The sequence below is a fragment of the Panthera leo genome, chromosome F2 (assembly GCF_018350215.1).
Source record: "Panthera leo isolate Ple1 chromosome F2, P.leo_Ple1_pat1.1, whole genome shotgun sequence".
NCBI lineage: Eukaryota > Metazoa > Chordata > Mammalia > Carnivora > Felidae > Panthera > Panthera leo.
Window position 1 is genome coordinate 31,272,435 of NC_056695.1, and position 23,442 is coordinate 31,295,876.

Below are 23,442 nucleotides of genomic sequence, written 5' to 3' on the forward strand. Positions count from 1 at the left end.
CAGGCTATTGCATGTTTTCCAATAGAAATCACCAGATTTAAAATCATATGAAATACAAGTTTTGCCTAATTTGCCTCTTGAGATTGGAAAGTATAACTGGCCAATTTATCAAAAACATCAAGAGAACTGATTGACTAAACAAACAAACAAACAAAACCTAGATCCATATATCTTTCTAAAGGAGATGAAAAGGACTTCATTTTTATATCATCAAAGTATGCGTATGGATAGACAGGCTAGAATCACCCTATTGCCTTTTGAAACTTGTCTAATTAAATTTTAGCCCTCTTACTTGAGGATTTTTTGCTTGCTCATTCTGCTTATATAGGTGGTAAATCATCAAGCTAAGAGAATAACACACCATTGGAAAATATCTCTTCTATTCTGTTTATTGGATTAGAGCAAATACTATAAATGTGATTAAATTGCTATATATTTCAGAAGGTATTAATTATAAAGATAATAAAAATAATGCCACTATCATGGTACTCCATTGATGTATACTCATTTATCTTGAGAAAACATTATGCTTTTTATTGGACTGGATCACCCAGGAACTTGATCTGAGAATATTCTTTGATTCAATAAAAAGTAAGAATTGTTATCTGTAGTAATACCATTATGAGAGCTTCTTGCATGAAAAATACTTTAATTCACTATATTCATAATGTATCCTGCTCCTCAGGAATTCCTGAAAAACTATACTAACATACATTTCAATTGTAAGATGCATAGCATTTAATAAGAAATGAATCAAGATGTCTTAACAACAGAAAATGTTATGCTAAGAAGGCAGCAAAACTTTCCAGGAAATCTTTCTTTCCTTGATGTATGTATAATAATATTTTAAAGAAAAGAAGTTAAAAAATATGTTCTCTTTTATTTCTCCCTCTTATCTTCCCTTTATTTAAAACATTAAAATATTATCTAGATATGTCTGACCCTGACCTCATATCACAGTTTGAGGAAAAGATAAATGCTTGAAAAGAAAAACCCTTTGCTGGATCTATCTTGCCTTGTCTTGCCTTACCTTGCCTGGCCTGGCCTGGCCTTTTTCTCTTTTTTCTTTTCTTTTCTTTCTTTCTTTCCTTTTTTTTTTTTTGGCGGGGGAGAGCAGAGGCAACTAGAGATTTTTATAGTTGACATGCGTATTTGTTTGTGTTTCTACCCATCCACCACCTTTGTTATAAACTTTCTTTTCTTCAAAGTACATTAGTTATTCTTGCCTTTTCTCATTTCATACACACCCAGAAATGTGACATAATCATAAAAATAATAATGAGTTAGAAAGCTATCATTGGCCTGTAGTCACAGATTTATATTAAAAAGATCCATATTATCTGGGAGGCTCCAATTAGGAATAAGATGCTAGAAATTTTCCTTAGACTGTGATTTATTTTTAACCTTGAGTATTTGATCAGACTATGATTTTATGTTTAACTTTGAGTCTTTGATCTCAGTATCATAAAGAAGCTGAGCACTGAAGTTTTAGATAATATTTCATATTCAAATGATCAATGAAATTATAGAATGAGATCTGTCTTATCAAAGGTTAAAAATCAAGGCAGTTATTTTTCATTTTGCTTAGAAAACATGTAAAATAAATGATTAAATTTATTTAAAACTTAAATTTATTTGAAAAAAGAAGTTTTGCTGCCTTCTTAGCATAACATTTGTTGTTTCTTTGTTAAGACATCTTGATTCGTTTCTTATTAAAATTTAAATTCTAATGATCTCAAATAATTAGGTTCACATTAAAATTAAATATGCCATGAATAGCAAGCAATAAATTAGTAAAAATCAACAAGTATTTGCCTGTTTTTGTGCTATGTTCACATTCAAAATAAAGATGAGTTTTATTAATTGTGTTAGTATTTTATGCTCTTTAAAAAAATCAAGGGACATTCTGTCATACCAGTCATGATAAGTAGTTTATACACAAAATTACTTTTTTTATAAAAACTGTATTATATGTAAGTACTCTGGAAGACTGATTATTTAGATAAATAATAAGGTGAATCTGTATTTAATAAGATGCTTGTCATACAAATGATTGAATTCTTTTCAGATTTTTTGTACTTTAAAAGTGATGATATGCTAATAGCTTCCTGTGAGCATTACCCCAAATAGGTGAGCTACAGAGACAAAATCTAATTTGTTTCCTTTTAGACATTAGCTCTGTGCCTATCTCTATGGTAACAAGAAGGTGTTGCTGGTACCTAGAGAACTAGAACATTAGAAGCATCAACTTAATCCTGGAAGGGGTCCATCCCTGTTCTAAGCAGCCTATATTAAGGAAAACTTATGGAAAAACAAGATCTTTCTGAGATTCAAAGGAATTCTAAAATAGTCATGTCAGCATGAATTTTTCTTTTTTGACAGAAGAACAAAGGTGACAATAGAAGCAACCACTGCCTGAACTAACACAAAGCCTAAATTTTATGATGTCTGCATTCTGACATCCTGCATTAGAGTCTCTAGAAGAAGGGGTGAGAGAGAGACTTTGATTGCTAGTACCTGGCATAGAGCCATCCATCGGATGGGCACTTTATGTTGGCAGTTGTGATAAGGAAACTGAAGATCTCGATGAAGAGAGCAGACTGTTTTAATCTGCTCCTACCTTTATTTCTAGCTCTATCCTCTCACCTTTACCTGTCCCTTTCAGTTATTCCCTCTTCTTTATTCTTTTCCTCTTTCTTCCTATTCCCTTTTCTTCTTTTCCTCTATTATTTTGTATGCATTCACTAATCTGTGCATTCTTTTCACCTGGGCTCTGTCAGAGAACAAAGCAAACGAAATGTAAATCCCTACCTTTTTGGAGCTTTCATGATAGTGGAGGAAAATAAACAATAAAAAAAACATAAATAAGGGTATTATATTGTATGTTAAACATGACAAGTGGTTTAAAAAAAAAATCTTCCCAAAGATGACATTTGACCAAACACCTGAAGCAGGCATGTTAGCTATTTGTGTATCTTTTGAGTGGCCTCAGTTGAAGAAATGGACAATCCAAAAGCCCTAATGAGGAAGACTGTCCAGAGTCTTAAGAATGGCAAATATACAAGAATTCCAGAATAGCTAGAACGGACTAAAAGCTCTAGGAAAAGAAGAGAGGTAAGAGAAAGTGAAGGATGTAAAGTTAGAAGTGAAGGATGGGGCAGATTGCCTAAAAACTTACAGACCATTGTGGAAATTTCAGTTTTTGTTCTGAGAGAGATCAAAGTCTCTGGAGATGTGTGTGTGTGTGTGTGTGTGTGTGTGTGTGTTTATGTATATGTGAGTTTTTGCATTTGTATATGCGTGTGGACTGTGTGTATGAATGTGTGTGCATGTGTGTGCGTGTGCGTGTGAATGTGAGCACTCTCAGCCTGTATGATAGAAAATTTGAAAGACTGTCTGCTAGGGCACAACTTCATCACTTCCCTCCAAAACTCAGAGCCTAAAATACCTATCTTGAGTCAAGAAAATTACTGAGGGATTATGAATGGAGGACTATAAGCACTTTGGCTGTAGCTACCTGGAAATCACTAGAGTACGTGCACATTTTCCCAGGAAACTTTTGCTGTTTTGTCACCATGTAAGTCACAAAACTATTGTTAAGGCAATGAGCCTGAAAAGAGTGGAAGAAACATGGAAGAATACAGTTTTCAGAAAATGTTACATAGATTCATTTTAAATGGGATGAAATTAGAAATCGTAAGTTGTCATTTTGTCTGATGTTCCTTCCCTACTGTATCCCACACGTCTTTTCCATATGAGTACTCCTAATTTTATATAGGTTTTGCAGGGATCACAAAAAGCTATGCTTACACATGATGAGGGGCACAATGGATGTGTTAACAAATTTTTATCTGATTGTCAGTGCCTTCTTTCCTGGTACATTTGTCACAGATTTGTTCCCTCCACTAGGGAAGCTGATGCAGATAGAAAAATATAGCAGGGAACACTTAATTGCGTGTTCACTTTTTATTTTCTTATCTTTGTCATCTTTAGTTTATCCATAGTATATTAAATATAAATTGCAATTGCTAAATTAGCTTGATAGAGAAAAGACAAGCTGCATCAATAAAACCCAAAGGAAAATTTTAGTCATGTGGGCTAATGTGGTGAAGTCTAAATTAAGGTCTGCTCTCTCCCTTGAGAACAAGGAATTTGTGCATTCATTTTGGGTGTTGGGCTCTGTAGGATGCTATATGAGTGGAGAAGTCTTGACTGGATGAAAAAAGTGACCCCTTCAATTGGTACTTTAAAAGATCTCTAATTGAAATACCATGAAAGAAAAAGATACTTTTTTATGTTCTATAAATTTTTGGAGCACATTGCCTAGAGGGTCATTAAATTAAAAGCTATTTCTACAAAAAGAACCATCTATAAATTAGTACAGTTCTTATCCTTGCTAAGCCTCAATATTTTCATTTGTGAATTTTAAGTATAAAATAAATAGTTGGGAAATGTGATATTTTATTTTGATGAGTTTAAATCACTGCCCTTTTAAATGCTATTTTCTCTCCTAAAGCTACCTAGAAAGTATCTTTTTAAGAAAACAAAAGAGAATAGGAAAAAAAATTGGAACATAAGCCTTAGTCATGATAGGAAAGTATTTTAATATTCAGATGTGTAATGACCTAATTTTTTCTGAAATATTCGTAAGAATCTAGATTGCTCATATTTTTGAAATGCTGTATTCCTCAATTTCACTCATTGGGGTATACTTTTAGCATTATATTGCCAAGGACAGCAAATAATTCAGTGATTTTTTTACATTTATTATTGTTTCATTAAATGTCCAAACACAATGAGTACATTTCATGGGCATTTGCTGTTTGGATCCTACCATATTTACATGTTAAAAAAAATTTGTTTTCATTTAACAACGTTTAAAAAATCTTATTTAGTCATATTTTTTTGTCTCCATGTCTTTGTAGCTTTGAAGATATTATAGGTTTCCCTGAGAAGAATATAAAATATGAAAAGTTTTATACAGGCAATCCACAAATTAAAAATATGTTATCTCCTAAGATTTTATTGATAATTTAATATAATTCAGAGAAGTGTTTATGAGTATCAAGTACTTTTGGGTCCTAAGTAATTTGCAACTCATTAGAAAGTACTTTGACTGCCTTCATTAAAATTTCTCCAATTTAACACCCCCATCCTCATAAAAACAATTGCCTCCATCTGTTTCCCTCTATTTGGATGTTTTCTTTTCAAATGTATTAAAGGAGTTTTTAAAAATTAATCATTCAGTTCCTTAATCCTTTATGATCTAATTTTCATTCCCAGTGCTCCATTTGATTTGCTCTTTGTAGGCTCATCAGTGTCTTGATATTTTCAAAATCCAACAGTAATTACACCAGCTAACATCTGCCCCTTTGACACTGTGGATTCTTTTATTGGAAAATCTCTCCTGGCTTTGTTTTCTGTGATAATATTCTTCCCATCTACTTCTCTTGTTACTTGTTCCAGTTTCTTTTGCTAGAATGACTCTGTCTCTGGCATTTATCTTCTTCTATTTTTTTTTTGTCTCATTTTTTACTTTATATGCTTATTGGCTTCAAGCATTGCTTATGTCTTTCTGATTATAAATCTATTTTTGGCCTTCTCCCCAAGGTGTACCATTGGCATTTCAATCTTAGTATTTTCAAGATCAAAATCAGTGCCATTGAATAACTCTCTAATTCTACCTTACTCTTCATTCTTATTTTATTGTGATTTCCCCAGTATCTTGCCCATACTACTAAATTTAACCTTCACCTTGCTGAAACTGTTATGCTTCTAAAAGATAGATGAGCTTTGCAAACTCTTGTTTATTTACATTATTTTTTGATGAATCTTTACTACAAAGTCATCCTATTCAAATGACTAACTATGACATTCAAGTTGTATACAACATTATTCCAATCTAACTTTTTTCTTACCATTTTTTAGCCATGCTCCATGTTTTTGACTTGTCCTTTGAGTACCTTGAACTTTTAGCTCTTTATCCATGATGTTCATGCTTCTGGAATGTATTTATAACTCTCTTTGCTTGGAAATTTGGAATATGTGAGTTAAATAGCTCTATGTGTTTAGAAAAGTTCCTGGTGCATAATACATGCTCATTAAATGCCAGCAAGTATTATTGTTGTTACTCATAGTTGTAGCCATGGCCATAATAGTAATAACAGTTCAATGTCCACTTTATTAATAATCACTTTTATTGAAGCTTACCTACCACCTTTCATCCCCTTTTTTCTTCCTTGTAATGAGAATTATTTGCTCTTTTCTTATTTTCTCTAGTTAGACAAAGTTGCCTCATTATTACTTCTAGTGCAAATGACTATATTAATATACCATTTGTAAATTTCATATATATCTAAGATATAATTTGAGTGATATATGTGCATGTGTTAATAAGATATATATCACCCAAGAAGAGATAGTTTAAGAATAAGATACACACACACACACACACACACACACACACACGATATAGGAAAACAGAAAAATATCTTTTATATGTATAGGTATATATACATATATCCAAGAAGAAATAACATATGTATATATCTTAGTCTTAAATTATTTCTTCTTGGATAAAGTATGTTTATAACATCTGTATAAAAGAAGAATGATATGGATAGAAAACTGTTGCTTCTTAGATTTGTCAGAGATATTATGTCATTTTAAATAAGACTATTAAATTTAAATCAGGGAACACTGGGATAGGTATGCTTATAGTCATTTGAATTCATATGTTACAAAGATAATTAATTTTCCAGCAGGGACTCCTTTTAGGCCAGAGTGCTTTAAGCACACCCATTTTTATGAAAACCTTTGTTTTGATTTCTAGCTTGCAAGAAAAGTCTTCTAATATTCAAATAAAACACAGGTATAAAGACTCTATGTTTGGAATTTCAAATTAAATGGAGGGTGGAAAATACTTACCTGTGGGCTTATTGTACTTTTTAGAGTTAGAACAGGGAGAAGGAGGGAAGCAAATTATTCTCTGCTCAGCACTGAAAAGACCTGCTTAGTCAGAATATGCAGATGCCAATTATTCAAGGACTAAGAGGCAAGACTCCAGAGAGCCTCCTACAGCCTCCTAAAAGGATGACAGTTAAATTCGATAAATGGGTTCAATTCCTGGTGGATCTTAATGTCTTTCAGAAAGAAAGCCAAATGGCAGCAGAATGAAAAAGAAATAGAATTCAGCTTTATATAATTATAGATAGGCACTGCAGTTAGTGGAGAATATTTAATTTAGAATTAGTGATAAAAGCAGTGGGTGGGACAGAGTTGCTAAAACTAAGAAAAGTTTCATATGATCAAAAACACAAATGAATTTGAGTTTTAATCTAAATGAGATATCAGAAGACATAGAAATAAGGACCTCCCATGCAAGATTGTATGTACTACCTAATAATAATATTAATAATTAATACTTCAGCAGTAGATACTATCTCTCAGGCATCCTATTAACTGATTTAACTGTCATAATGTTACCAGAGACTAGGGGAGTTCTCAGGTCTTGAGATTTCAACCATCAGCTGGTGCCAGATTCTTGACTGCACTGAGAGAAATAATTCCAAGACAAGCCAGAGTAAAGCATAGCAGAAATTTTATTGAAAAGAGAGAGTATACTTTCAAGATATGAGAGCAGATAAGCTCAAGGGAGAGCTGTTCCCACTGGGGTTTGGGTTTCTATCTTTTATTGACACTTGTTAACAAAGGGGTGGGATATTCATTACTTGAGGCATGTATTTCTTGGAAGCAGGGTTACATGCTTTTTCTTCCTTATTTGGTCAAGGATTTCCTGTCATGGTACCAGGAGGGGGAGGGGTTTTAGTATGTTAATGTGGTATAATGAAGGAATAATGTGAACTTTGGCCTACTTTATCAGCCATCTTGGGCCTGTCTGGTTTGATTTGGTTTCTTGTTGCTTTGTTTTGGACTGCTGCCAGGACAGGTTTCTAACTTCCTCATAGTTAACCATGAGTTCCTCTTTGCTGGCCTCCAGGCCTTCTGTTAGAACCTAACTAACTGCCTACTTTAATAATAATAACCTATAATTTAGGTACTACTAAGATGTGAGTGCTGGTATCATCTACCCAAAGAGCTAATTTAGTATGTTTGGACCCATATTCACCTTGGGGGCCAAAATCACTGTTGAATACCCAGAAGAGTGGAAATAGGTGGAAAGGATGTATGTATGTAACAGTTTTACAAATGAATTTTCTCACTTACGTTGACTTCCTTCTGCCGCTACAGCTTTCTGGTTCTTTTTTAAAAAATTAATCTGTTGCATTCATTATCCAAGAAACATTTTTCAAAAAGGACACATTAGAATTTAGAAGAATTGAAAGTTGGAACATTGCTAACAAAACTGTTTCCCTGTATCACTATTACCAACCTCAGAGACCTTACCTATCACAAATAGCCACTAACAGTAAGTGAGTGCATATAATTTCAAATGTCTTACTATACTTCTTAAAAATATTCATCTGCTACATATATATTGATTTCGGTATAGGTACAAGTAAACGGAGAGGTATGTGTATATCCATTCTACTAGCTTTATAACACTTCCTTAACAAATTATCAGAAATGTAGTGGATTAAAACAGCACAATTATTATTTTATAGCTTTTTAGCTCAGAAATCTGGCACCAGTCTCACTGGGCTAAAATTAGTGTGTCCACAGAACTGCATTATTTCATAGAGGCTCTAGGGGAGAATCCATTTTCTTGCTCTCTCCGGCCTCTGGAGATTGCTCACAGTCCTTGGCTCGTGATTCTCTTCCTCCTTCTTCAAAACCAGGAACATTATTTCTTTCTATCTAGTTGTTCTACATTAGTTCCATCAGCCTTGAACCTCAGAATGTAAAGATTGAGTCTACCTGGATAATCTCTCCTTCTCAAATTCCATAAATTAATCTCATCTACCAAGTATATTTTGCCATGTAAGATAATGTATTCACAGCTTGTGATGATCAGGAGGTGGGTATCTCTTAGATGTTATTCTGTTACCACACACAAACATGCTACTACTTTAAATTAAGTGACAGGACTCATATGTGGAATTTGAGAAACTTAACAGAAGACCATAGGGAAGGGAAGGGGAAAAATAGTTTCAAACAGAGAGGGAGGCAAACCATAAGAGGCTCTTAAATACAGAGAACAAACTAAGGGTTGATGGGGGTGGGGTGGGATGGAGGGGAAAATGGGTGATTGGGCATTGAGGAGGGCACTAGTTGGGATGAGCACTGGGTGTTGTATGTAAGCGATGAATCATGGGAATCTACTCCTGAAACCAAGAGTACACTGTAAACACTGTATGTTTGCTAACTTAACAATAAATTATACTGGGGCGCCTGGCTGGCTCAGTCGGTTGAGTGTCCAACTTCGGCTCAGGTCATGATCTCGTCCTCCGTGAGTTCGAGCCCCGCGTTGGGCTCTGTGCTGACAGCTCGGAGCCTGGAGCCTGCTTCAGATTCTGTGTTTCCCTCTGTCTCGGCCCCTCCCCCCGCTCAAGCTCTGTCTTTGTCTCTCTCTCTCTGTCAAAAATGAATAAAAATTTAAAAAAAACCCAATAAATTATACTTAGAAAAAAAACAATAAAGTACTTAGGAATAAGCTTAAAAAATAAAGTTCATCTGAAAGAAAAAAGTAAATTAGGTGAGAGGAAATATCATTGCAAGTGTCATAGCTTCTGTTTTTTTGTTTGTTTTTCTGTGAAGAAGTTAACATCACCTGCTCATCATGTAAGGAACTATTGAGGAAGCAGTCTGGAAGAGAATTGAGTATTGTCTGTATGTGTGTGTATATGTAAGAGATGGAGGTTATGGTGGGGGATTATATGCAGGCCTCAGTGAAAGGGATTGGGATGGGGATAAAGGCTATGTTTGGAAAGACATCTTGCCATTCTCCTGAAGAATAGGAGGATGAAAGCAAAAAAACAAACAAATAAACAAACAAACCCAAAAAACTCATAAGGATTGAGAATGCAAGGAAACATTTATTTGGTGACTTAGGATTGTGATTTGAATGAGCTCAGTGTTCTCAAACATACCACTTTTTTTGTTCTCAAAAATCATTTCAGTGCCAAAAGTGCTTCTTGTTTGACCCATAATGAATACTGCTAAGGCATTTTGTAGATGGCACCAGAGCATAGATTATGTCTCTCTGCTGAAATCAAGTGCAAATTATTTTTCTCTCAGTGAGCTTTTTTTTTTTTTTGTAATGTTTACTTAGAAAAGATTAGTAAAATGTGTTTATTCAAAACAAAAAGACTTTGCTATCCTAGAAAACTAGGTATATTTTATATCACTTAATATTAACTTTTTAGATTAGAGAAACTTTATTATTATTATTATTATTATTATTATTATTATTATTATTTCTAAAACTAAAGGCATTTCTAGGATTTCACTCACTGATCTGTGATGGATCGATAAAAGAAATAATATTAAAGTATTTTGGACACATTGTGGCACAAATAAACGTGCCATGTCTTTCCCAATTATTTTGTTTACTGTGATACTGGCTCATTTCCATAAGTTATGTCTTATCCTAATATTTTGGAGTTAATATCCTTGAAAACATTAGTGATGAAACAATGTAACTAAATAGCTCAGTACGGGTATAAACGGGTATAAGTACCATCTCTCCTAAACATGGATAATAGTTCATTACAAGACTAGTTTTTAAAAATTTGAATCCTAAAGAAGCGTCTGGATGGCTCAATTGGTTAACCATCTGATTCTTGATTTCAGCTCAGGTCATGATCCCAGGGTCATAGGATCAAACCCCTATTGGGCTCTGCACTGAGCATGGAGCCTGCTTAAGATTCTCTCTTTCCGCCTTCCTCTCTTCTCTCTCTCTAAAAGATAGATAGATAGGTAGATAGATAGATAGATAGATAGATAGATAGATAGATAGACAGACTTAAAAAAATTGTGAGTCCTGAAGCGACATGACAAATTTTAATGTTGTTGAATTTTACCTATATGCTGAGTGTTTAATTTGACTTTATATATCACAAGTGATGAGCTATGTTGAATTCCCTACATTTTCCAATAATACCTATTTTTTAATCTTTAAAATTGTTTACTTATGCTTTATTTCAAGTGCTCCGTTATTATATTTTATGGCATCTTATTTTTGGAAATCAAACATGTGTGTCTAATCTGACAGGGCACCTTAAAATGCAATGTTTAGAACCTAATAAATCGAAATAATTGATTTCTAAGTTGAAAATGAGTCAGGTCTAAGCCCAACTTAATTAAGCTACTTCAGAGAAAGCCCATAGTAACAAGGGAGAATAGCCAATTATAATACATCATTTAGTATCATGCCTATCACTCTTTCTGATCCAAGTAATATTTATTTGCACTGAGTGATTTCAGTTACATGATACAGTTAGAGTTGAATTCTTTTGCTAGTCTAACTTGGCAATGCACGTTCTAGAAAGATATATGGTGTAGTGAAAGAAGATGATTTAGTAAGACAAGACATTTTTCCTCTCTGGACTTTTTGCTACATAAAAGCCTTGTCAGTTTGACATTTGCTACTTTTGCTTTATGATCTTGTTCTATTTTCTCTTCTTCCCATGCCATCTTTATCAAACTACTAAAACACATTTTGCTAAATACTCCAGATGGGGCAATGGCATACTTGGCTTCTGGATAGAAACTAGGAAAATTGCCAAGCTTCTATTCTTTTTATAGTCCCACATTTTGACCATATTGCATAATTCTACTTTTACACGTAACTATATTATTATTACTAATTATTTATGGATTTTTTTCCTGAAATTCCCAATCCCACAATTGAGCTATGTCAAATGCATGGTAGAACAGTAGATACTAAAAATTCATCTGCTGAATGATGAATATTTGTTTTTACTTTCAGTGTATCAGAAGAGGATACTTTTATTTTGATACAGAAAATATACTATGCATGTATGGGATGTGCATAGATGAAAACAAACTCAAAGTGAGTCTTTTGCTTTTAGCATGCTATGAATTAATCATACACGTAGATAGAATCTCAATAAATAAAGAATGAAAGAATGCACATATATGTTGTTTAATAGGCCTTACTGCTTTAGAATGAAAGGGACGCTGACTGTAGAGTAACTCCCAACAATTCAGTTTTGATTAGTTATAAACATGCTAGAGACTTCAACTTTGATTAATGGCAGACATGATGCTTTGCAGAAGCTCTCTCATTCAGAACACCTAGAACACATGAAAGAGGTATCAGTGTTGTAAAACATCACCCAGCCAAGGACTAAAATTGGACATATAAGGTGAGCCAGGACAGAAAGCTTAACAGATAAGAGGATGAATACTTTTGACAGCTTTGCAGGAATGGAAGTATAAAAATTCAATTGTAGGGCTTGAGGGGGTGGGAAAAGGGAAGGGTAGCCGAGTAAAGCATCTGCATTTTAATTTGGGACCATGAAATACTGCAGCTAAAATAAAAATGAAGTGGAAGTAGGGGCACCTGAGTGTCTCAGTCGGTTGAATGTCCGGCTTCGGCTCAGGTCATGATCTCAGTTTGTGAGTTCAAACTCCGCGTCGGGCTCTGTGCTGACAACTCGGATCCTGGATCCTGCTTCGGATTCTGTGTCTCCTTCTGTCTCTGCCCCTCCCTGCTTGTGCGCTCTCCCTCTCTCTCTCTCTCAAAAATAAATAAAATGTAAAAACAAACAAAAAAAGAACTGGAGGTAGACTGTCACTTGTCTACTTAGAAGGAAAATAAAGAGACATAACAAATAATTGCACTGTAGTGTCTTGGATTAGACCCTGAAACTGAAAAAGGCATTAGTGGAAAAGCTAGAGAAATTGAAATAAAATCTGTAATTTAGTTAACGATATTGTACCAGTGTTAAATTCTTAATTGTATAATTGTACCATGGCTGTAAAAGATGCCATTATTTTGTTAACTGGGCGGTATGGAATTCTCTATACTAACAGTACAATCATTTAACAAATTATAGTTTGTGTAACTTACCCAGAACTGACACAAGGAGAAAGAGAAAAATTGAAGTCTTATTGTTATTAAATGAATCTAAACACATAACTATCTATAATTATTAACTATCTTTAATTAACATCCATCATAAACTAAATTCCAAAGTATGAAAAAAACATTATAAAACAAGGAAAATTTATGGTCTCAGTCACAGATATATAATCAAAGATTATAAATAAAATGTAAGAAAAATGAGTACAGCATCTTAAAGGGACAAAACCTCCTCATTTCAGTGATAAAAATTTTAATACAGAAAGCTTACAAGAAATTTCTAAATCTGCCGAGTAACAATGATATTACTAGTGGAAGATATCATATATAAAAAGATATCATATATATATATTACAAACTTTTCTTTTGAAGTAGATAGTAAGGAAAATGTGGCCACTTTTAACACTTCTAATTCACAGATCTTAATCATTATAATACCAAAGGGCAAATTTAATTTTTGTAATACATTTGAAAAACATATTTTTGAAACAATCTCTCCCATTCATTTTGCACAATCTTGCAAAACCTTAAAACTGACCCAACTATACGTGATAGATGTTCTCCTGTCCTTCAGACTGATAGGATTTTGCAGCAACTGTAAACAATGGAATACAGTGATAGTGATATTTTATGAATCCTAACACTAGGTCAGGAAAAAAGCTGTGATTTTTTTCCTTGTTGTTTTGGATGCTCACTCTTGGAAGCCAGCCATGAGTAAGTTCAAGTAGCCCCTGGAAAAGACTACGTGAGGAGGAAGCAAGACTTCTAAACTGCCGCTTCTCCTGTTTGCAGCTGAGTCCAGCACCAAGTTGCTAGGTTTCAATGAGGCACTTTGAAAATGGATCCTTCAGTTGCCACATACTGAGAACTTCCTCAGCGTGGTATATATGCATTGACAAAAGAAACACCATGAGGCCCTGATACAATTTGAGATATGGCCAAAACATAATATTGTTTTAATTTATTATTTCTTGTGTAGCTTTTTATGCAGGAATGGATAACTTCTATGACAAATATTAAAATTCATAAATATTGAAGACGTTTTAATATTGCCTATTTTAAACTTTGAGATAATAATTGACTTCAACACAAATTCTATTTGTAAAAAAGGACTCAAATTTTAATCAGGCAGTTTTAGATTACTTATAACAATTATTTTCTTTGTGTTTAACCACATTATAGTAATCTATAGTATCTATTTACTTATAAAATAGAAGTCCCAGAGGACACAGATATTCACATTCACATTTGTGACCCTAGATAAATTGTCTAGATGAATTGAAGAATATAAAATAAAAGTGGGAGAACTCATGATATATTGCTGACCATAAAACCCTTGGATATGTGGAAACAGAGTTTTGTTACCACTCATAGCCTGGGGGATATCAAATTGAAATCCCATAATAAATCTCTGCAAAGTATGTTTTCATTGCTAACCCTACAACTTAATAATTCCCAACATTCTGACTGTGATAGATCACCCCTATGATTGCCAGCTTTGAATCCTAGCCTTTAGGGGATATTAAATTATTATTCAGTGATGTTTTGGAAAGATGCTTTCTCTCGATACAGTTATCATGATATTATTTAATGTTATTTTTTGTATGAATTAAATGAGGTTTGTATGAGGGAAAATGTGGGTCAGTAAAATAAGCAATTTTGATATCAAATAAGCCTAAATTTAAATCCCTGATTTTCAAGGTATGTTACTTTAATACTATTATTACTATATTTGGAACCAGGACAAAGTTTGAGTTAATAATTTTTCTTACTTCCTGGCAAAATAGTGTTACTCCATGCAAAATCCAATTTTATTACCCTACTGATGCATTTCCTTTTCTTTTCTCCCCATACTCCACTCTCATCCCACCCTATTGCCCATAGGAAATAGTTCTAGGCTGCTGGATATGGACTTTTGAGATTGTATGTAGCTTTTTCAAACATATATTCTATGAAAATGTATTTATTGTTAATTTACACAAATTTATATAGATTTACACAGTTGTCTCTAAATGTTTCCGCTAACCACTATTTTTAGGTCCTATGCAGCCCACTGCGTATACCTAAGTTTATTGTTTTTAACTCTTTTTTATGGTATAGATCTGCCTCATTATATTTATCCATTCAAAACCTAGATTTTCTCCAATAATCTGATACAATATGATTCAATTATTGCTATAATGAACATCTTCACACATATTGCATGGTCCTTAATGAGAATTCCCATATGAGTATTTCTCTAAAATATCAACTCAGGAGTTTATTATTGGATCACCTGACATGTGGAAATTCAGTTTGATTGAACACTGTCAGATTGGGTTCAAGAATGGATATATAAATGATCTTTCCCACTATTGTAATTGAGGAATCCTATTCTCACATTTCCACCAATTTTGCCATTATGGTACTGAAAGATAAAATATAATCCAAAGGCATTTTTCCTCCCAATTGCCTAAACTATACCCTTAGAAGACAAATACACGGAGTTAATCATTACCATAAGAAACAATTTTAACAATTAATTTACCATTATAGATCTATTTCTAACCTCCCAACCTGAAATAGAGTACATTGTTAGGTTACCCAAGTCTAGATTAATCACCTATTTTGTATTTGTTAGCAGTCTTTCATTGGCAAGCATAAGAATACAAGATTTACACTGGCTTTAAGACTATGCAAAAATTGGGGCTTCTGGGTGGCTCAGTCGTTTAAGCACCAAACTTCAGCTCAGGTCATGATCTTACAGTTCATGGGTTCAGGCACCATGCTGGGCTCTGTGCTGACAGCTCAGAGTCTGGAGACTCCTGCTTTGGTTTCTGTTTCCCTCATTCTCGGCCCCTCCCCCGCTTGAGTGTGCATGCAAGTGTGCTCTCCCAAAAATAAGCGTTAAAAAAAATTTAAAACAAAAAAAAGAGTATGCAAAAATTGTTCTAGAGTTAGGATGAACTTCAGAAAGGTTGATCTAATGATTTATTCCTACTGTCATCCAAGACCTATTTTATTTGTGTCTTATTTGTCTATCTTTTTTTTTTAATATATGAAATTTGTTGTTAAATTGGTTTCCTTACAACACCCAGCGCTCATCCCAAAAGATGCCCTCCTCAATACCCATCACCTACCCTCCCTTCCCTCCCACCCCCCATCAACCCTCAGTTTGTTCTCAGTTTTTAAGAGTCTCTTATGCTTTGGCTCTCTCCCACTCTAACCTCTCTTTTCTTTTTTTTTTTTTTCCTTCCCCTCCCCTTGGGTTTCTGTCAAGTTTCTCAGGATCCACATAAGAGTGAAAACATACGGTATCTGTCTTTTTCTGTATGGCTTATTTCACTTAGCACCACACTCTCCAGTTCCATCCACGTTGCTACAAAGGGCAATATTTCATTCTTTCTCATTGCCACGTAGTACTCCATTGTATATATAAACCACAATTTCTTTATCCATTCATCAGTTGATGGACATTTAGGCTCTTTCCATAATTTGGCTATTTTTAATAATTTGGCTATTTGGTCTATTTTTAATTTTTTGAGGAACCTCCACACTGTTTTCCAGAGTGGCTGCACCAGTTTGCATTCCCACCAACAGTGCAAGACGGTTCCCGTTTCTCCACATCTTTGCCAGCATCTATAGTCTCCTGATTTGTTCATTTTGGCCACTCTGACTGGCGTGAGGTGATATCTGAGTGTGGTTTTGATTTGTATTTCCCTGATGAGGAGCGATGTTGAGCATCTTTTCATGTGCCTGTTGGCCATCCGGATGTCTTCTTTAGAGAAGTGTCTATTCATGTTTTCTGCCCATTTCTTCACTGGATTATTTGTTTTTAGGGTGTGGAGTTTGGTGAGCTCTTTATAGATTTGGGTTACTAGCCCTTTGCCCAATATGTCATTTGCAAATATCTTTTCCCATTCCATCGGTTGCCTTTTAGTTTTATTGATTGTTTCCTTTGCAGTGCAGAAGCTTTTTATCTTCATGAGGTCCCAATAATTCATTTTTGCTTTTAATTCCCTTGCCTTTGGGGATGTGTCAAGTAAGAAATTGCTGTGGCTGAGGTCAAAGAGGTCTTTTCCTGCTTTCTCCTCTAGTGTTTAGATGGTTTCCTGTCTCACATTCAGGACTTAATCCATTTTGAGTTTATTTTTGTGAATGGTGTGAGAAAGTGGTCTAGTTTCAACCTCTTGCATGTTGCTGTCCAGTTCTCCCAGCACCATTTGTTAGAGACTGTCTTTTTACCATTGGATATTCTTCCTGCTTTGTCAAAGATTAGTTGGCCATACTTTTCTGGGTCTAGTTCTGGGGTTTCTATTCTATTCCATTGGTTTATGTGTCTGTTTTTGTGCCAATACCATGCTGTCTTGATGATGACAGCTTTGTAGTAGAGGCTAAAGTCTGGGATTGTGATGCCTCCTGCTTTGGTCTTCTTCAAAATTACTTTGGCTATTCGGGGCCTTTTGTGGTTCCATATGAATTTTAGGATTGCTTGTTCTAGCTTCGAGAAGAATGCTGGTGCAATTTTGATTGGGATTGCATTGAATGTGTAGATAGCTTTGGGTAGCATTGACATTTTAACAATATTCATTCTTCCAACCCATGAGCACGGAATGTTTTTCCATTTCTTTATATCTTCTTCAATTTCCTTCAAAGCTTTCTATAGTTTTCAGCATACAGATCTTGTACATCTTTGGTTAGATTTATCCCTAGGTATTTTATGCTTCTTGGTGCAATTGTGAATGGGATCAGTTTCTTTATTTGTCTTTCTGTTACTTCATTGTTAGTGTATAAGAATGCAACTGATTTCTGTACATTGATTTTGTATTCTGCAACTTTGCTAAATTCATGTATCAGTTCTAGCAGACTTCTGGTGGAGTCTATCAGATTTTCCATGTATAATATCATGTCATCTGCAAAAAGTGAAAGCTTGACTTCATCATTGCCAATTCTGATGCCTTTGATTTCCTTTTGTTGTCTGATTGCTGATGCTAGCACTTCCAACACTATGTTAAACAACAGCGGTGAGAGTGGACATCCCTGTCGTGCTCCTGATCTCAGGGGGAAAGCACTGAGTTTTTCCCCATTGAGGATGATATTAGCTGTGGGCTTTTCATAAATGGGTTTTATGATGTTTAAGTATGTTCCTTCTATCCCGACTTTCTCAAGGGTTTTTATTAAGAAAGTTTGCTGAATTTTGTCAAATGCTTTTTCTGCATCGATTGACAGGATCCTATGGTTCTTATCTTTCTTGTATTAATGTGATGTATCACGTTGATTGATTTGCGAATGTTGAACCAGCCCTGCATCCCAGGAATGAATCCCACTTGATCATGGTGAATAATTCTTTTTATAAGCTGCTGAATTCGATTTGCTAGTATCTTATTGAGAATTTTTGCATCCATATTCATCAGGGATATTGGCCTGTAGTTCTCTTTTTTTGCTGGGTCTCTGTCTGGTTTAGGAATCAAAGTAATACTGGCTTCATAGAATGAGTCTGGAAGTTTTCCTTCCCTTTCTATTTTTGGAATAGCTTGAGAAGGATAGGTATTATCTCTGCTTTAAATGTCTGGTAGAATTCCCCCGGGAAGCCATCTGGTCCTGGACTCTTATTTGTTGGGAGGTTTTTGATAACTGATTCAATTTCTTTGCTGGTATGGGTCTGTTCAAGCTTTCTATTTCCTCCTGTTTGAGTTTTGGAAGCGTGTGGGTGTTTAGGAATTTGTCCATTTCTTCCAGGTTGTCCAGTTTGTTGGCATATAAATTTTCATAGTATTCCCTGATAATTGCTTGTATCTCTGAGGGATTGGTTGTAATAATTCCATTTTCATTCCTGATTTTATCTATTTGGGTCATCTCCCTTTTCTTTTTGAGAAGCATGGCTAGAGGTTTATCAATTTTGTTTATTTTTTCAAAAAACCAACTCTTGGTTTCATTGATCTGCTCTACAGTTTTTTTTAGATTCTATATTGTTTATTTCTGCTCTGATCTTTATTATTTCTCTTCTTCTGCTGGGTTTAGGCTGCCTTTGCTGTTCTGCTTCTATTTCCTTTAGGTGTGCTGTTAGATTTTGTATTTGGGATTTTTCTTGTTTCTTGGGATAGGCCTGGATTGCAGGCCGATCTTGGGATAGGCCTGGACTGCCTTCGCTGCATCCCAAAGCGTTTGGATTGTTGTATTTTCATTTTCTTTTTTTCAATATACTTTTTTTTTTTAATTTTTTTTTTCAACGTTTTTTATTTATTTTTGGGACAGAGAGAGACAGAGCATGAACGGGGGAGGGGCAGAGAGAGAGGGAGACACAGAATCGGAAACAGGCTCCAGGCTCCGAGCCATCAGCCCAGAGCCTGACGCGGGGCTCGAACTCACGGACCGCGAGATCGTGACCTGGCTGAAGTCGGACGCTTAACCGACTGCGCCACCCAGGCGCCCCTCAATATACTTTTTAATTTCTTCTCTAATTGCCTGGTTGACCTATTCATTCTTTAGAAGGGTATTCTTTAACCTCCATGCTTTTGGAGGTTTTCCAGACTTCTTCCTGTGGTTGATTTCAAGCTTCATAGCATTGTGGTCTGAAAGTAGGCATGGTATGATCTTAATTCTTGTATACTTATGAAGGGCTGTTTTGTGACCCAGTATGTGATCTATCTTGGAGAATGTTCCATGTGCATTCGAGAAGTAAGTATATTCTGTTGCTTTGGGATGCAGAGTTCTAAATATATCTGTCAAGTCTATCTGATCCAATGTATCATTTCGGGCCCTTGTTTCTTTATTGACCATGTGTCTAGATGATCTATCCATTGTTGTGAGCGGGGTATTAAACTCCCCTGCAATTACCACATTCTTGTCAATAAGGTTGCTTATGTTTGTGAGTAATTGTTTTATATATTTGGGGGCTCCCATATTTGGCACATAGACATTTATAATTGTTAGCTCTTCCTGATGGATAGACCCTGTAATTACTATATAATGCCCTTCTTCATCTCTTGTTACAACCTTTAATTTAAAGTCTAGTTTGTCTGATGTAAGTATGGCTACTCCAGCTTTCTTTTGACTTCCAGTAGCATGATAGATAGTTCTCCATCTCCTCACTTTCAATCTGAAAGTGTCCTCAGGTCTAAAATGAGTCTCTTGTAGACAACAAATAGATGGGTCTTTTTATTTTTATCCATTCTGATACCCTATGTCTTTTGGTTGGAGCATTTAGTCCATTTACATTCAGTGTTATTATAGAAAGATACGGGTTTAGAATCATTGTGATGTCTGTAGGTTTCATGCTTGTAGGGATGTCTCTGGTACTTTGTCTTACAGGATCCCCCTTAGGATCTCTTGTAGGGCTGGTTTAGTGGTGATGAATTCCTTCAGTTTTTGTTTGTTTGGGAAGACCTTTATCTCTCCTTCTATTCTAAATGACAGATTGGCTGGATAGAGGATTCTCGGCTGCATATTTTTTTCTGATCATCACATTGAAGATTTCCTGCCATTCCTTTCTGGCCTGTCAAGTTTCAGTAGAGAGATCCGTCACTAGTCTTATTGGTCTCCCTTTATATGTTAGAGCATGTTTATCCCTAGCTGCTTTCAGAATTTTCTCTTTATCCTTGTATTTTGCCAGTTTCACTATGATATGTCGTGCAGAAGATCGATTCAAGTTACGTCTGAAGGGAGTTCTCTGTGCCTGTTGGCTTTCAATGGCTTTTTCCTTACCCGGATCAGGGAAGTTCTCAGCTATGATTTCTTCAAGTACACCTTCAGCACCTTTCCCTCTCTCTTCCTCCTCTGGAATACCAATTATGTGTAGATTATTTCTCTTTAGTGCATCACTTAGTTCTCTAATTCTCCCCTCATACTCCTGGATTTTTTTATCTCTCTTTTTCTCAGCTTCTTCTTTTTCCATAATTTTATCTTCTAGTTCACCTATTCTCTCTTCTGCCTCTTCATTCCGAGGCGGTCATCTCCATTTTATTCTGCACCTCATTTATAGCAATTTTTAGCTCCTCCTGGCTGTTCCTTAGTCCTTTGATCTCTGTAATAATAGATTCTCTGATGTCCTTTATACTGTTTTCAAGCCCAGCGATTAATTTTGTGAGTATTATTTTAAATTCACTGTCTGTTATATTGTTTAAATCGTTTTTTGATCAATTTGTTAGCTGTCGTTATTTCATGGAGGTTTTTTTGAGGGGAATTCTTCTGTTTCGTCATTTTGGATCGTCCCTGGAGTGGTGAGGAACTGCAGGGCACTTCCCCTGTGCTGTCTTGAATAACTTGCCTTGGTGGGCGGGGCCACAGTCAGACCTGATGTCTACCCCAGCCCACCACTGGGGCCACAGTCAGACTGGTGTGTACCTTCTCTTCCCCTCTCCTAGGGGTAGGATTCACTGTGGGGTGGGGTGGCCCATCTTGGCTACTTGCACACTGCCAGGCTTGTGGTGCTGGGTATCTGGAGTATTCGCTGGGGTGGATTGGCAAGGTGCATGGGGAGCTGAGGGGTAGCCTCAGCTCGCTTTTCCTTCGGAGATCCGCTTCGGGAGGGGCCCTGCAGCACCAGGAGGGAGTCAGACCCGCTGGAGGGATGGGTCCGCAGAAGAACAGCATTGGGTGTTTGCGTGGTGCAAGCAAGTTCCCTGACAGGAATTTTGGCTGGGGGATGGGCGAGGGAGATGGCGCTGGCGAGTGCCTTTGTTCCCCGCCAAGCTGTGCTCTGTTGTCGGGGCTCAACAACTCTCCCTCCCGTTGTCCTCCAGCCTTCCTGCTCTCTGAGCAGAGCTGTTAGCTTATAACCTTCCAGATGTTAAGTCCCACTTGCTCTCCGAACACACTCCATCTGGCCCCTCTGCTTTTGCAAGCCAGACTCGGGGGCTCTGCTTTGCTGGCGGGCCGCCCTTCTGCCCCAGCCCCCTCCCGCCAGTCTGTGTAGCCCGCACCGCCTTTCTGCCCTTCCTACCCTCTTCTGTGGACCTCTCGTCTATGCTTGGCTCTGGAGAATCCGTTTTGCTATTCTTCTGGCGATTTTCTGGGTTATTTAGGCAGGTGTGGGTGCAATCTAAGTGAACCGCAGGACGCGGTGAGCCCAGCATCCTCCTACGCCGCCATCTTGCCACTATTTGTCTATGGTTTTAAAGAATTTTACAAATTTAATGTGAAATAAAAAAATACAAATAGGAAGAAGTCCATGTTCTTTAATTATGTACAAAATAGTATGAGAAGAACCAAAAGTAAATTAAACATTATCACATTTGTTTTCACCATTCTCTATTTCTTCATATTAACTCACTATTCAAATGACAGAAAGTAGGTAGCAATTTAGGGATTGGGAAAGAGATAAAAAAAAACCAACAACTTTTTCTACCATGTTTTTTCTATACTGTATAGCTGTGCTCATAGAGACAACTTCTTTTACTTTTACACTGTGTGGAAATCCAATTGTATATAAAATGAACCTGCTCAGAAACGGAGGGAGACTAGAAATGATGGGTCCATAACCTAGAGCACTATTGTACAGTTTAAACAATGGTGCAGCTACCAGCTTGTAATTTTTAGGGACTGCAAACAAGGCTTTCTCTTGAGGTTGAACCAAAACAGCTCCATCACGTTCCTTAGGTTTTCTAATATGTGGAAGAATATATGAATACTAAGGAGGTTCAAAATTTTGCCTCCACCCGTTACCAATGCAGTCATCAATGACCCCACTTGCAGGACTACATTTTGATAACCCGGTATCCTTGTCATTAAGCATTTGAGTTCTTCAACTTCATCTTCTCCTGGGTTAAGTTCACCACCAGGTAATGTGAAGAAAGTTTTTGCCAGCGGTAGCAGGAACACGTGCAGTAGCAGGTGTTCGTGTACAATCAGGGCCCCTTCTATAGTCCTTCTCATTCGATTTTATCAGATTCCTCCCTCATGTGCTGAAATGTGGCTGCGACGGAGCTGGCCTTCTCATACAGGGACTCCTTTGTACCAAAAATACAATTGATAAGAGGGTACATGTTGATGGTGAACTCCAGGGTGAGGGGCTTGGTCTGTTGGACGGACTTGTTGCCAAACTTGTTGATCCCACCCCCCTATGCCAGCCAATTTGTGAACATTTGGGTGGCACCATGGACATGCTGGTGAACTCCAGCACTGGCAGGGAGAGGATATGGGGCAGGCAGGAAGGTTTTCCTGTGCCAGCAGCAGTTATTTGCATCCCCCTCAGCAGATGCTACTGACCATTAGCATGAGAACACAAGAGGAGACTTAATTTGTCTGCCTTAAGGGAGTATAATTTTTCTTGTTGTTGATTTTTCTCAAACTCATAAAATAGCTTCCAGGAAAACCCATGATCTAAAAACCCTGCTTTACATCACACAGAAAGAGAAAGTATCTCCCAGAAACACTTGAAGCGTGGGAAGTTATGTTTCAGTATGCCCAAATATGTTTTATATATCTCCTTTGTTTGAAATGCGCTTCTTACATCA

The 23,442-nt window shown here is 36.2% G+C and overlaps 1 pseudogene; it reads right to left on the reverse strand.

The window, feature by feature from the left end:
- LOC122210588 overlaps positions 1-23,090 on the reverse strand; it is a 39,114-nt pseudogene extending 16,024 nt beyond the window's left edge.
- Between the last annotated feature and the right edge of the window lie 352 nt (positions 23,091-23,442).